Genomic DNA, 15,845 nt, shown 5'->3' with positions numbered 1-15,845 from the left:
ACCTTCCCAGCAGTTCCTTTACAAGTGGATCTTGATGAGAGGAGCTCCTAATGGTCATTAGTTGTAATTGCATTCCTATGCTCCCAGTAGCATCGTTCTCTAAGGTTGGCGATGAGACTTGCACAAGTGCGTGGTTGCTCTTGTCTCAGGATGATTTTTGTTAAAGTAATGAACTCCCTATAATGTAATATAAAGATCTTTCTGCTTCGTGAGCCACTTAAGTAATAGAACCCTGATTAATGTGTATTACTGTCTGGTAAATACATCTATAAATTAGAGGTTTAAAATACCAATAAAGGCACTGTTTACCAGTTTCTAAATGCAACAAAATGTAATTATCAGCATTATCTTGCTCAGATACCTTATGAGATTTCATTACAACAAGAAATTGGTATACAGTGGCTTTGTTGTTATTTTAAACATTTTATATCTGTAATTTACATTTTCAATGTTTAGACCATTCTATCTACTGTGTGGGAGTGCCTTGCAATGCAGCTTCCTGATCAGTGGATGAAAGTGCTGAGACTGGGGTCCTATCCTCAGGTTAGGAGCAATTTGATAATTGAACCAGAATGGCAAACGCTAGTGTACAACCAACAACAAACAGCCCAAAGCCTGCCCTGTCCATTGCTTGAATCTCTTTTTACAGGTGTGCCCTTTTCGGAGGGAACCTCTGGGATCTGCCGCAACCGATATTGATTCGTGTTTTGTAATATACTTGTACTTACTAGAATTGAAGTCATTGTGTTTTATCTTGCTCTTAATTGTACTAATACTTGTACTGTGATTCTTGAAATGTATTTTTTGTTTATGACTGTAAGTCGCCCTGGATAAGGGTGTCAGCTAAGAAATAAATAATAGTAATAATAATAATAATAATAACCTCATAATTACGAAGGCATCAGAACTATTCCAGCATGCTTTATGCCATTGTGTTAGGCAGATCAATTGACCCGATTCTTAGCTTAAAATATTTTCCAGAGCACCAAAGCAATTGGCAGTGAATTGTATTTTGTACACTTCTGTATCCTGTTGCTGGAACAGGTTGGTCCCAATAAAAATAGCCCTGAGGTTGTGCAAGCGAGTGGTAACCAGTGCATGTAACTACAAACATCTCTGTGCTTCAGTACGATGATACAGATTCTGTTTATAATTGCACGGCTGGCACAGAGAGGCTGGGTCGAGCAGCTGACGCCAGGCTTAGCGGCAGCTTGTTTTTGTAGAGGCCTGGAGACCCACTTCAATAACACAGCAAGATAATTAGACTCTTCCTGAATAATTTCACCGGAAAATTGGGACCAGTGGCTTCAAAGCCCCCAAAGGCACAAGGAGCAGAGCTGGAAAAAACATTAGTGAGCTAGGTGGTAATTTGCTAATGACAAGGTCTTAAACAAACAGGCAGCATCCCATTCAGGAAAGGGCTAATTGGCTATGTGTTTTCAACACACAGATAGAAAAATTATATAAAAAAAGTTACGTTTTAAATAACCTTTTCATGTATTTGTAATGTATACACAGTGGGTGCGTTAAGTAACTGAGTGCTCTGAGCTGCTCAGAGGGAGTGGAACTGAGCTTGCCGTTAAGTAGGTTCTTTCACTGAGCTGCTCTGAGTGGCTCACTTACTTAACGCACCCACTGTTTATCATGGTGATCATATTCGACATGTTTTTTTGCAGACAAACACATTAAATGTTTTATTGAATAGAAGAATAATTTGACTGAGATAGGGGGAGAATCCCACTAAGCGCTATTGTTATATGTTTAGGAACAGATCTATGTTTTGGCGATTTCCAGTGTGATGGAAGTGAATTCAAAACCACAGCAGAGGCAGCTTTGGGAGGTAGGTTTGAATTTCCTTGGCTTGATTGTTCTTGGTTGTAGATAAAGGAGTGCTGGTTGGCAGCTACAGTCGTTGTAGTTTACAGGAGTGGCAGTCAACACCAAGTATATAATGCTGTGGTTTCTTTTAACAGCATCCATCTGCAGCACCACCGCTTTCACCAGACCAAGCTAATTCATATTTTTGTGAAAGTCTGACAGAAAAGCTAAGAATGTAATGTTCAAAGACACTTATTTCGAATGATGCATTGTGGGTCCAGGGATTTCACCCTGCAATATTTCACAATCAAGTCATTTTCCAGCTGTGGCTAGTCCGGAGTGCAAAGCGGACTTCCTGGTGACTGGATTGGTAGCTCTGTCCAGCTGTGAGGAAATACTAGATCATGTGCTTTGTCAACTATCATGTGACTCTAGTGGTGTCAAATCTGTATTTCAATGTTAAGCCCCTGGGTGGATGACTCTTATCTATCAAACTCACACAGTGCTTTTTCTGCATTAAAAGGAAACCTTTTCTACAATACAAAAAGTATGTATGTGCCGTATTAATGTATACTTAAAAGTGTTCAGTGGCTACCTGTAATCGAGTTAAGAGTGATTTTCTTGCACGCTCGTTGCTTTGCCAGGGTCTGTGCAAGAGAAAGTACACTGGATTACAGGTGACTACCGAACAATTATAAACATTATAAGTCTTTAAATCTAAATTAAAAAAACAGACAAAAAGCTGATTTTAACACCCTTAATCTGTTCTTATAGACCCTGTTGTGGATTAAATGTTGAGAATTCTTTGTCATTGGCATTCTGAGTGTGAGATGTACACTCTCAGCAATATTAGAAGTTTTGTGGCTCCTAATAGGTTCCAATGGGGAGGTGACTTATAATAGCAGTTACAATGGGAGTCACAATTGTATGTCAGTTTACCAGTGGTCCTATGTAAAAACAAATAAACCTATTCTGTAGGAAGATACTATATTATTTGTTTTTATATAAAGTACATTACTTCCCTTGATTTAAATTCAACACTTCTTACAATATATCCGAGCATCTTGTTGGCCTTTTTTTATAGCTTCCCCACATTGTCTAGATGAAGACATTTCTGAGGCAACATAAACTCCTAGGTCTTTTTCATAGTTCCCTTCTTCAATTTCAGTATCTCCCATATGATATTTATAATGCACATTTTTATTGCCTGCATGCAACATATGATTAAAAAGGGGATATGCCAATACAATGCTGGCAAAAAACAGAAACTGAATACTTCAGTATTGATTAATGCAAAGGATAGTCAGGTGGTGTTCCTAGGTTAAAAGTGCAGATGTGAGTGGAATTTAAAGTTCTGCTTTCAATAAATAAGGCCTCGAATGGCTTCGCTCCCTCAGACCTGTCTCAATTAGTACTCAGACCTCATCCTATTCTTATTGCCAGCCTCAGAATGGCATTGTGGCTCTTTGTCACTCTCAGTTAGATTTCCTGAGTCTGTTCCAGTCTTCCAGTCATGAATGTCTATTCACCGGTGTCATTGTGGCAGCTTGAAATGGAACGCGCAGAATGACAGGGGTTTTGGGATTACCACCCCCACCCCCATTTCTTGCTCACTAAACATCTTTGAATGTTGTACCAGTCTTGTCTGTTACCAATTTCGCTCTACATTGGTTGATAAATAATAAGGCAGCAGATTTATCTGTAAAATCTTTATTTATTGAGATCAGAAATGCACTATTTTACAAATAAAAAAAAAATTACATTAAAAAGCAAAAGGCCCTCAGGAAAAAGAAGCTGTTGAAACCTTTTTAACAAACGATCGTCTTACAGACGTCTCTTTTTTAGAGTGAGCGAGAGAGAGAGAGAGGGAGGAGGGGATGCCAAAAACACAGCAGGCTTGTGCTTATTTTTCTTTCTCAGTTTAGTTTCTGAGAGTCTCTCTCTGTCTCTCTCCTCCAGGTCTGGCGGCAGCTGTTCTCAATAGACTACACATGGTCACATTCTTCACCAGTAATCAAGGACATGTATTAAGAGATGGGTAGGAGGGAAAGAGATGAAGTGAGAATATGAGGAGTCAGTTCGCAATGGCTCCAGTGAAAAAATAGATATACAGTCACACACAAAAGTCTTCGGGCAGTTAAAAAAATGAGAAAAACCACAAAGAAAGTGATTTCTATAATTATGAATTGTTCTATTGAAAGATATAAATTAGAGATTCAGCTTTATAATAAAACAACAAATTATTACATAACATGCATAAAATGAAAAATAACATGCAAAAACTAATTTCATACTTTGACAAAAGTATTTGGGTATCCTTACATTAGTATTTTGTCTGCCCACCCTTTGCTTCCTTTACAGCTCGCAATCTTTTTTTGTATTTTGAAACCAGTCCCTGGCATCTTTCCGGGGATATTTTTGCCCATTCTTCTACACATACAGCCTTGAGTTCTGCAATCGACTTTGGTTTCCTTTTTACAACAGCAGTCTTCAAGTCAATCTACAAAATTTCGATGGGATTCAAGTCTGGGGACTCCTACAAACGAGAGGAGGCCATTCAGCCCATCTTGCTTGTTTGGTTGTTAGTAGCTTATTGATCCCAGAATCTCATCAAGCAGCTTCTTGAAGGATCCCAGGGTGTCAGCTTCAACAACATTACTGGGGAGTTGGTTCCAGACCCTCACAATTCTCTGTGTAAACAAGTGCCTCCTATTTTCTGTTCTGAATGCCCCTTTATCTAATCTCCATTTATGACCCCTGGTCCTTTTTTCTTTTTTCAAGTCAAAGAAGTCCCCTGGGTTGACATTGTCTATACCTTTTAGGATTTTGAATGTTTGAATCAGATCGCTGCGTAGTCTTCTTTGTTCAAGACTGAATATATTCAATCCTTTTAGCCTGTCTGCATACGACATGCCTTTTAAACCCGGGATAATTCTGGTTGCTCTTCTTTGCACTCTTTCTAGAGCAGCAATATCCTTTTTGTAACGAGGTGACCAGAACTGAACACAATATTCTAGGTGAGGTCTTACTAATGCATTGTAGAGTTTTAACATTACTTCCCTTGATTTAAATTCAACACTTCTCACAATATATCTGAGCATCTTGTTAGCCTTTTTTATAGCTTCTCCATATTGTCTAGATGAAGACATTTCTGAGTCAACATAAACTCCTAGGTCTTTTTCATAGTTCCCTTCCTCAATTTCACTATCTCCCATGTGATATTTATAATGCACATTTTTATTGCCCGCATGCAATACTTTACACTTTTCTCTATTAAATGTCATTTGCCATGTGTCTGCCCAATTCTGAATGCTGTCTAGATCATTTTGAATGACCTTTGCTGCTTTAACAGTGTTTGCCACTCCTCATATTTTTGTGTCGTCTGCAAATTTAACGAGTTTGCTTGCTATACCAGAATCTAAATCATTAATGTAGATTAGGAATAGCAGAACCCCTAATACTGATCCCTGTGGTACACCACTGGTTACCTCACTCCATTTTGAGGTTTCTCCTCTAATCAGTACTTTTTGTTTTCTACCTGTTAACCACTCCCTAATCCATGTGCATGCATTTCCTTGAATCCCTACTGTGTTCAGTTTGAGAATTAATCTTTTATGCGGGACTTTGTCAAAAGCTTTCTGGAAATCTAAATAGACCATGTCGTATGCTTTGCAGTTATCCATTTTCAATGTTGCATCCTCAAAAAAGTAAAGTAGGTTAGTTAGACACGATCTCCCTTTCCTAAAACCATGCTGGCTGTCTCCCAGGATATTGTTACCATATAGGTAATTTTCCATTTTGGATCTTATTATAGTTTCCATAAGTTTACATATAATAGAAGTCAGGCTTATTGGTCTGTAGTTACCTGGTTCGGTTTTGTCCCCCTTTTTGTGGATCGGTATTACGTTTGCTATTTTCCAGTCTGTCGGTACAACCCCTGTGTCAAGAGACTGTTGCATGATCTTGGTTAGCGGTTTGTAAATAACTTCTTTCATTTCTTTGAGTACTATTCGGAGGATCTCATCTGGCCCAGGGGATTTGTTTATTTTAAGAGCTCCTAGTCCCTTTAACACTTCTGCCTCCGTTATGCTAAAGTTATTTAAAATTGGATAGGAACAGGTCGACATGTGGGGCATGTCCGTGTCCTCCTTTGTAAAAACCTGTGAAAAGTAATCATTTAATATATTTGCTATTTTTTTTTCTTCATCTATGATTTTGCCATTTGTGTCTCTTAGACATTTAACCTCCTCTTTGAATGTTCTCTTGCTGTCATAATATTGGAAAAATATTTTGGAATTGGTTTTAGCCCCCTTAGCAATATTGATTTCAATCTCTCTCTTGGCCTTTCTAACTTCCTTTTTGACTTGTGTTTGCATACATACATATAACATACAATACGCATAGGAGCGTGTGTACCCCACCACAAACCACACATTTCTTTTCATTTATTTGGTCCAAAAATTCATAAACCATTAAAATATACAATATAAGATCATTAGAATGAAAACAATTCAAGTACACCCTACTATCAACACTTTTAAAAAGAAAATACAGTGTTTGGATATCTGGACCATTTAATTAACTGCCCAGTATACTGGACACAATGCAACAAAGGGTTCAAATCTTTTAAATGACTCTTTTGGCCGGCAGTGATACAGGAATATGTATCACTCTGGACTTGGACAGACACACGTCAGAATAATATTCTTAACCACTGATTATTTTTTTCATGAAATTAGAACATTTTCACCTCTTCACCGCTGATTCAGCTTGTTGTTGTGTTATTATTCATTTTTTTTATGCTTCCAGAACATTTATCACTTCCATTTGCACACTGATACTATACAAAACTGAAACTGTACTTTTTAAAAAGAAAAAGCATCTAGTACTTTTATTATTTGCAAATTTAAAGGTACAGGCACACAATTTAAAGCTTAAACTGTAATATCAAACTAACATTAATACATTACTGACTATGTTTGGGTTCCATTTTTGTTACAAATGTAACTGTAATTAATTATTATTTGTATTTACCCAAAAGGGTCCTACACTTACGCGAGTCTGTGATCTTCATATCAAAGGTTCACACCCCTTGAGCTCAAGAGAGAAACTGCAGTAGCGGATAGACGGGAGGAGGCTGCCAAGAAGTTTCACTACAAAGCCCATTGCAGCTCCTCATGGACTTGCAATGAAAAACTCCAATCTCTTGTATCTCCCGCCAGCTGGCAGTATAAACACAACAACATTTACTTCAACAAGGTCTCATCCCGGAGCCTTGCTAACAGTGTCAATGTTACAAAGATACCACGGTCACATATGCGGTTTGACAGCTTCAGCTGGAAGTATTTGAAAACAGGGCGATTCATAAACAATGTACCATAGGAAAAGAAATGAATACATTCTTCATCTCATTTCAGGTATACAAGCAGAATGTCACTGAAAAACCCTGCTGTTGAACCAGACCTGGAGAATGTGCATGCTCAGGAAATCCAATGGAAGGGTCTGGGAAGCTGTTGCCATCAAGCCCAGAATTTTCTGGACAGCAGTGGACAGCATGGACTGGAGTCAAAGCACACTCCCAGATATTATTATTATTATTATTTATTTCTTAGCAGACGCCCTTATCCAGGGCAACTTACAGTCGTAAACAAAAATACATTTCAAGAATCACAGTACAAGTAATAATACAATTAGGAGCAAGATAAAAATAGGAGGTTGTCTGAGAAGGCGTGAGCTGGCTGTTCGAATGACTCACCGTGAGGTCCAACCGTTGAAGGTGGCCGGTAATAAGTTCTGTGTGGGCCTCTGCCCATGCTGGAGACTGGGCACAAATAATCCAGTCATCCAGATAATTGAGCACACTGATATGTTTGTTGGGGCAGATAGTGTCCTTGGACAGGAGCCATAAATGAGTAGCCTGTACCAACGTGTACCAATTGAAGCCTCCACCAGCAAAAATTGGGCCAGGCCCAGCTTCGCCACATTGTGCATCATATATAGGAGGCTGTCTGAAAAACCGAAGGTTCTGTGGGTGTCCTCCGATCCCACGACCAAGCCAGTTTCCTTTTTCACCCAGGAACTCAAGAGCGGATGTCATCGAGATACCGACCTCTGGACAAAGGCCAGCCCTGCAGGTGTGTGCTCTGAGCTCTCTGGGCGCCTGGCCAACAGGGTTTGCTGTAGAGCGATGAGGAGAAACAGTCCCTGCCAGTTTTACCTCCCTAACTCACAGGAGCGCCAGAGCCAATGCGACACTCCCTTCGGAGTCCCCAGAGAAGACCGACCTACTTCACACAGCCAGGACACGAAACAGGGAAGCCAATGTTGGTGCATTTCAATGGAACATGTCTGGCCATATCACCAGTTGGGAGTCAGTTTAAAATGTCATTACGGCTTTAGATTTCAATACAGACTAAAAGACTTTTGCACTGGTACTTTTATACTGGTACTGTGTATTGTATGGTCGCCTTTAGCAGACAAATTACCTCTAACAATCTAATCCTCAGTGTTTTGACCGCATTCCCATTTAATGAGGATTTGAACTAATCTTGTACTATCCAATGTTAATTTAGGTAAGGTAGTCCAAGGTTAGTGATGTGAAACCGTCATAGCCAAGCAAAGGAAAGATAGCAATCTGGCTTGCTGCTTCCTGTTAGCAATTTTCAATTTTTTTTTATTTTTGTGTTTGCAATGGCAGTGGAGCACTAGCGGGAGGATCGAAGACCTCCTACAGTACGGTCGCTGTGTGTCACTACAGGAGCATGTTTACTAAGCTAACCCTTCACAGCCTCCATATCCTCCCAGATTCGGTGACACATAAATTGTCCTTGGCAGGTTTCATAAAAATTTAACAAGTAGTTCCCTAGATATACATCACTCAATCACTTGTGCCAAAGAAGAATTCACTTCATAATGTGATCCTTTCCAATCAGCTCTTTCTCAGAACTTATCACCTTATGCAAAGGTTCCAGTTCCTTTATTTATTTATTTTAATTTAAAAACCCCTTTCTTCAAAGTAATCAACTACACCTTAAGTTTTGTAGAACACCATCCCAACCTTTACAGTTCTGTATAGTTTTTGTATGATATTCATGTCTATGTTTTTTAGTAAGAAACAGCTAAATCTTTCCAGCCCAGCTGACAATCTTACACGTTTCAGAATCTGAGGCCCACCATTTGATTTTGATAATTTTGAATGACATGAATGACACAGCAGAGAGTAACACAATAATAAGACAGAGTGGTTCCTCTTAACTATTTTAGAAAGTAAAAGCAAATGAAAAGGCTGCTCTGCTAGTGGAAGCCTTACCAGTTACCACAAATACTATGTCAGTCAATGTGAGGGCTGTTTTCATCGGCTCCACGCAAGAAACCAAACGCAAACATTCAAAACTGGAACCACTTCACCATTTTACAATCCTTCAAATTGGAGCTGGAGCCGGAGAGGAAATATTAGTATCCTGTATATACAACTTCTGTCTGTTGGAAAGAAATGCAGCACAAATTAAAAGCATGAGGAGCTGGGGATCAATCTGTATTTCATATACAACCGAGTTACCAAGTTCTGTTAAAAAGAAAAAAATCGACGCTGCTCTTGAAAACTACTGAGAACTATTGAGACAACCACAGATGCAGAGAGATAATACTATCCGCCTGGGACAGACCCTTAGTCTCTGCTGCCATCTCTAATTTCAAGTGGATGTTTTATAACTTTTTTTAAGCTCAAGTGTCTAAGATCAGTTGTTAGAAAGCATATTTACTGGTTCTAGGGAGAAGGTGAACTTTGGTATCATTGGGTGCTATTTTCCACTTTGCTGCAATGATAAGGAGTGACTAGTACAACTTTCACACAGATACCGCCACGCCTCAGAGACGTTAAAAAAATTATTTAAAATACCCATTCACACAGCACGAAATTACACAATCTATGTCGGTATAATACCGTCATTACCCTTTCACATAGGCAAAGGGATCGTGTGAGTACAACTTTCAAACGGCGCTGGAGAACTGTAGTGTACTGTAAACTTACCTGTGCTTGCGTTGTCCACTCTATTAATATATATATATATGTGGAAAATTGAAGTCTAGTTTTAACAATTCCTAAACTTCTTCTGTTCTCCAATTACTACCTCGTTCTTGACCAGCCATTGCATTTGAAAAAAATGAAAGCGTGTAACACCGACGATAAAAATACCCAACAGGTCTGGTATACAATAATATACAGTCACGTGGGATATTGACTTTCAATCCACGCCTACTATAGCACTTCAGTGCCGGCATAGCCTTTCACACAGGAGTTAAGACACTCCAGTGTCTAAACCACCTCGCGAGGTGATTCAGAGACGGCATAATATTGTAGCGTTTTCGCGCAGTGCGCAGGATAGACAAACACAACACGCCGTTTTCAAGTTCAATGCTTTTATTTATGAACTTCTTTAAGAGCCCACTGCTCCAGCCACTTGCTCAGCACCGACCACAATGAGCGTGCAACGCCCCGTTTTATAGCTAAGCCCCGCCCCTTTATGTTAATCGGGTGCCAGAGCGAACAGCTAACCCATTGGTCCCCAGCCGCACACCAGGACCAATGGGCACACACAACAAACAGCCTATGACAGGGGCAGCTCGCACAGCCAGAGACAGAGCGAACCCGCAGCTACAGGTAATACAGACGGGGGAAAGGAACACAATACAGCGGCATTAACAGACAATAGAAACAAGAGGGAATACAGTACACAAACACAATACACGGATCGTTACACTACCCCCACCTTAGCCTTTTTGCCCCCAAAAAGTTCACAAGGCTCCATGCAGCATATGACTGGGCTCGGCAACCTCCACCCCTGAAACACAGACCCCCTCCCCGCATGTCCGGTTTTCCTTCCAGGGCCTTTGGTGGGTGAGCCGACGGGTCGTGCTTCTCTGCTGAGCTGCGTGACTCTCGGTACCCCAGTATCAGGAGCTCGCTCTCATGCCACAGGTGTTCTCCCTCAGGCGCCAGCGGTTCTCTTTGCTCCTGTCCCTTGGTCGCGCCCTTTGCAGGAGCCCTTAAAAGGACTGGCGCTTTCAGTGGTAGCTCTCTTAAGGCAGGTAGCAGTAGTGCTTTCTCACGCGGCGGCTGCGGCCCTGGCTCTCCCTCACGCGGCGGCTGCGGCCCTGGCTCTCCCTCACGCGGCGGCTGCGGCCCTGGCTCTCCCTCACGCGGCGGCGGCGGCCCTGGCTCTCCCTCACGCGGCGGCGGCGGCCCTGGCTCTCTCTCACGCGGCGGCGGCGGCCCTGGCTCTCTCTCACGCGGCGGCGGCGGCCCTGGCTCTCTCTCACGCGGCGGCGGCCCTGGCTCTCTCTCACGCGGCGGCGGCGGCCCTGGCTCTCCCTCAGGCGGCGGCGGCCCTGGCTCTCTCTCACGCGGCGGCGGCCCTGGCTCTCTCTCACGCGGCGGCGGCGGCCCTGGCTCTCTCTCACGCGGCGGCGGCCCTGGCTCTCCCTCACGCGGCGGCGGCGGCCCTGGCTCTCCCTCAGGCGGCGGCGGCCCTGGCTCTCTCTCACGCGGCGGCGGCGGCCCTGGCTCTCTCTCACGCGGCGGCGGCGGCCCTGGCTCTCCCTCAGGCGGCGGCGGCCCTGGCTCTCTCTCACGCGGCGGCGGCGGCCCTGGCTCTCTCTCACGCGGCGGCGGCGGCCCTGGCTCTCTCTCACGCGGCGGCGGCGGCCCTGGCTCTCCCTCAGGCGGCGGCGGCCCTGGCTCTCTCTCACGCGGCGGCGGCCCTGGCTCTCTCTCACGCGGCGGCGGCGGCCCTGGCTCTCCCTCAGGCGGCGGCGGCCCTCTCTCTCTCTCACGCGGCGGCGGCGGCCCTGGCTCTCTCTCACGCGGCGGCGGCGGCCCTGGCTCTCTCTCACGCGGCGGCGGCGGCCCTGGCTCTCTCTCACGCGGCGGCGGCGGCCCTGGCTCTCTCTCACGCGGCTGCGGCGGCCCAGGCTCTCTCTCACGCGGCGGCGGCGGCCCTGGCTCTCTCTCACACGGCGGCGGCAGCGGCGCTCTCTCGGGCGGCGGCGGCAGCGGCGCTCTCTCGGGCGGCGGCGGCAGCGGTAGGCCCCCCATCTCCCACGCGGGAGACGATCTAGACTCCTTCGCTAGCCTCCTCGAACGACCACCCCTCCTCCGCTTTTGTTTTCGGGCAGGCAGTAGGTCCCCTTCCTCCTGGAAGGGGCAGCACGTCACCTGGTGCCCGAACTCCCCGCAGGCAAGGCACCAGCCTCGCTCCTCCAAGTCACCGAGGAGATCCTCCAGTCCGCCGTCCCACCGGTTCTGTGACGGCTTGGAGTCGTACCACAGCCATTGGTCCATCTTTGTCTTCTCCTGGTCCTGCTCAACGCTGGATTACTCGTTGTATTGATCCCGCTTCTGACACCAGTGTAGCGTTTTCGCGCAGTGCGCAGGATAGACAAACACAACACGCCGTTTTCAAGTTCAATGCTTTTATTTATGAACTTCTTTAAGAGCCCACTGCTCCAGCCACTTGCTCAGCACCGACCACAATGAGCGTGCAACGCCCCGTTTTATAGCTAAGCCCCGCCCCTTTATGTTAATCGGGTGCCAGAGCGAACAGCTAACCCATTGGTCCCCAGCCGCACACCAGGACCAATGGGCACACACAACAAACAGCCTATGACAGGGGCAGCTCGCACAGCCAGAGACAGAGCGAACCCGCAGCTACAGGTAATACAGACGGGGGAAAGGAACACAATACAGCGGCAATAACAGACAATAGAAACAAGAGGGAATACAGTACACAAACACAATACACGGATCGTTACAATATGATGGCTCTGTGACTGTAAAGGCAGTTCACACAGACCAAAATGCCGCATCAGTGCCGACACTGAGCTGTCATAACTCGTCTGTGTGAAAGGGTATTATTTATTTTAATAATGTTTTAAACACACCTGTTTCTATAAATAACACTTATTTTTATTCTGCATATCTCTTAAACTGGGATATTTAGAAGGGGCATTTTCAACACTTAATAAAGGGGAGTGGGAAATCCAGGAAACTTTTGTTCTGTCAAAGTTTACCGACAGGTGTGGTCTGCCCTAAAGGCATATTAGCCTAGCGTTCACCATAGGAACGGTTATATTGTCGTTGTAAACATGGATTTGTGCGCTGGTGTTGTAGCATGTATGGGTAATGCTGCCGCTGTCGCTGGCATTGTCGCTATTGCTGTAATAAATGAGGAGCATCAAGTTCAGCCTTTGCGCCAGCAGCCCGCAGCACTGCAATGTGAACAACCAAATGTCAGACGACATTTGCGAGCTAGAATTTATAGACCATGCATGCATTTAGTCAACCTGCCTGACAAAGACATCGTGCAATGGTTCAGGTAAGATCGGGCAGGAATATTAGATTTGTGCAATGTAGTAAATCCTGACAAAAAAAGCTTGACAGCCAGAAGCCACGCATTACTGTGCATATGAAAATATTAATGGCATTGGGGTTTTATGCAACAGGGTCTTTTCAAAGAGCCGGAGACAGATTTGGGGTCACCCAGCCAGCCATGTCTCATGTCCTGCATCAGGTAACAGATGCGTTACTTTGTATGGCAGTCAATTATATACATTTTCCCACTGACCAACAACAGCAGTGTCAAACGAAAAATGCGTTTTGTGGATATCCATCAGGGTGGTGGGCTATTTATTGCACAAATGTGGCATTATGGACCTTCTGATGGGGTTGCAGTTGCAGTGTACATGAATTAGGACTAATTCAACCTTTTAAATATAGGCTTTTTTAATGGTTATACATTTTTTCCATGTGCCTTATATGTTGAGGTTTCATTGTACACTGTCAGATTTGAGCTGACCATGCTAAAAAATTTTATAAACAATAATGGTTTTTTTCTAAAAAGCATTTTCTGTACTAAACACGATGAGCTTCAGACTATTTCACTTTCTTTTTATGAAAGCCTAGTGTGTGCTCATCCATTTCATGTATGACATGTACCTGCAACCTTTATAGTTAATGAGTTATAGCCACAAATCTTAACAACAGTAATTCACTGGTTGCCTACAAGGGCTTGAGAGGAGGTGAAATTGGGAGTGAGATATTGAGAGTGAGACAAGTTGAGAGGGATTTCTCCGGGTTTACGAGGCTTGAGACAGGGCGAGATTTGAGATTTTAAGAGTGAGATGAGTTTGAGAGGGATGGCGAGATTGAGGGATGGAGTTTGGGAATGGTGCTTAGTAACATTGAGGTTAGATACTGATAGCAGGACGAGATAGGGTAGCAAACAGACAAAGAGTTTTCCACTTCTCGTCGGGCCAGGCAGCATCCTCTGGCTGCTGGGTGACGTAGAGAGGGAGACACGAGAAGAGCAAAGGATTAGATATAAACACTTTCTGCCGGGTCAGGCACCATCCTCCGATTGCTGGGCGACATAAAAGTGAGAGAGAAAGAGCAAAGTTTAGACACATAACATACAACAAATCTGACTCTCACTCCTGACGGGTCAGGCAGCATCCTCTGGCTGCTGGGCGTTTAGTGGAGCAAGAGACAGGAAGGAGACGAACAGGACAAAAGGTCAGATCCTTAGCAACTCAGTGCAGGTAAGACTGGCTAAAGAAAAGGATGTAGGATGAGAAAAAAGCAGCGCAAAGCGGGAGAGAGCCCTCTACAGCATCCCCCGAATTACACCTAAAGTCTAACATAAAAAAAAAAAAAACAGGCGAAAATACTACCCATCTGTTTAACTACTTGAGCGTAACTACAGATTGCTCCAGGAAACCTAACTGTATAAATGGGTACCAGCATTTGTATGTAAAAAAAAAAAGTTGCTTAGGATAAAATTGTCAGCCAAATAAATTATTAACATTATTATTATTATTATACTAATACTAATACTATTATTACTACTACTACTACTACGACAACGACTGCTAGAGGGACCTCCTCGTGAATCTGTTCCTGGCTCTTGCTAAACTTGCCATCTACAAGACCAGGAAGCGCAAGATGATTGGGGAGGGTCTCTTTGACTGTGGGGCCATGTTCAGGGCCCTTGTCCGTTCAAGGGTTAAGTTAGAGCACGCCCACGCGGAGTCCGCTGGCGACATGATTTCTTTTGTCGACCAGTGGGCTCTAGGGGGCGTGCTCTGTACCACCTCCCCTTTCGTTTTGGGAATTTAATTTACAGCCTTTTTAACCGGTCTTTTCGTTAAATTAGTTAAGGTCCGTCTTTTTTAGCACCCTCAGGGTTGCTAACTAGAATTTTTTTCCAGCTGTCTTTTGACAGCTGGTGTAGTCTCTAAATGTGCCTTAAATAGGACTATTATGACTACTACTACTACTAATAATAATAATAATAATAATAATAATATACTGTACACACATTATATTATACATCAACCTGCAATTAATAGGTTACATAGTCATCCATACATTTTTTCCCAGCAGCTGAACGTTTGCTCTGCTTTGGGTGATGGGGAGCTGACATCACTGAGGAAGAGGATGAATGAGAGACTCAGCTACCATCACTGAGGAAGAGGTGGGGGACTGACATCGTTGAAACAGGGGGGCAATGGGCAAGGGTGGGAGATGCAGGATAACCAACAGATGACAATGGCAGTCGTGCCACAAGAGCATCCATACATCTGGCAATGGCATCCAAGTATTTGGATAGCAAACTCAGTATCTACCACAGTGTGCAGTATTACACATGCAAAAAAGAGCTGGTTTTCAGCAGGTTCCTATCATTAGTAAACACAAGGAATACATCAGTCATAAGCATTCTTTTGAAACAGTTACCTCCTAGTTCATCGCTTTTGTTGATATTGTATCTCTTTTCATCTTGTTTTCCCGGGGAGGCACGCCATCTGTTACTCCGTCTATTAGACATTTTATTTTCAAAGTGTTAAAAAATTTGGTTTGGTAAAATGTTTGCCACTACACTGAAATAGAGACAATTTTGCGTATAGAACCAACTGTCTATAAAACTGAAACTGAGTACCGTATGTAATACAGTGTAAATAATATGTGGTTAATG

The sequence above is a fragment of the Acipenser ruthenus genome, chromosome 1 (assembly GCF_902713425.1).
Source record: "Acipenser ruthenus chromosome 1, fAciRut3.2 maternal haplotype, whole genome shotgun sequence".
Taxonomy (NCBI): domain Eukaryota; kingdom Metazoa; phylum Chordata; class Actinopteri; order Acipenseriformes; family Acipenseridae; genus Acipenser; species Acipenser ruthenus.
The sequence above is the reverse complement of the archived record's forward strand: the minus strand, read 5'-3'. Positions refer to the sequence as shown.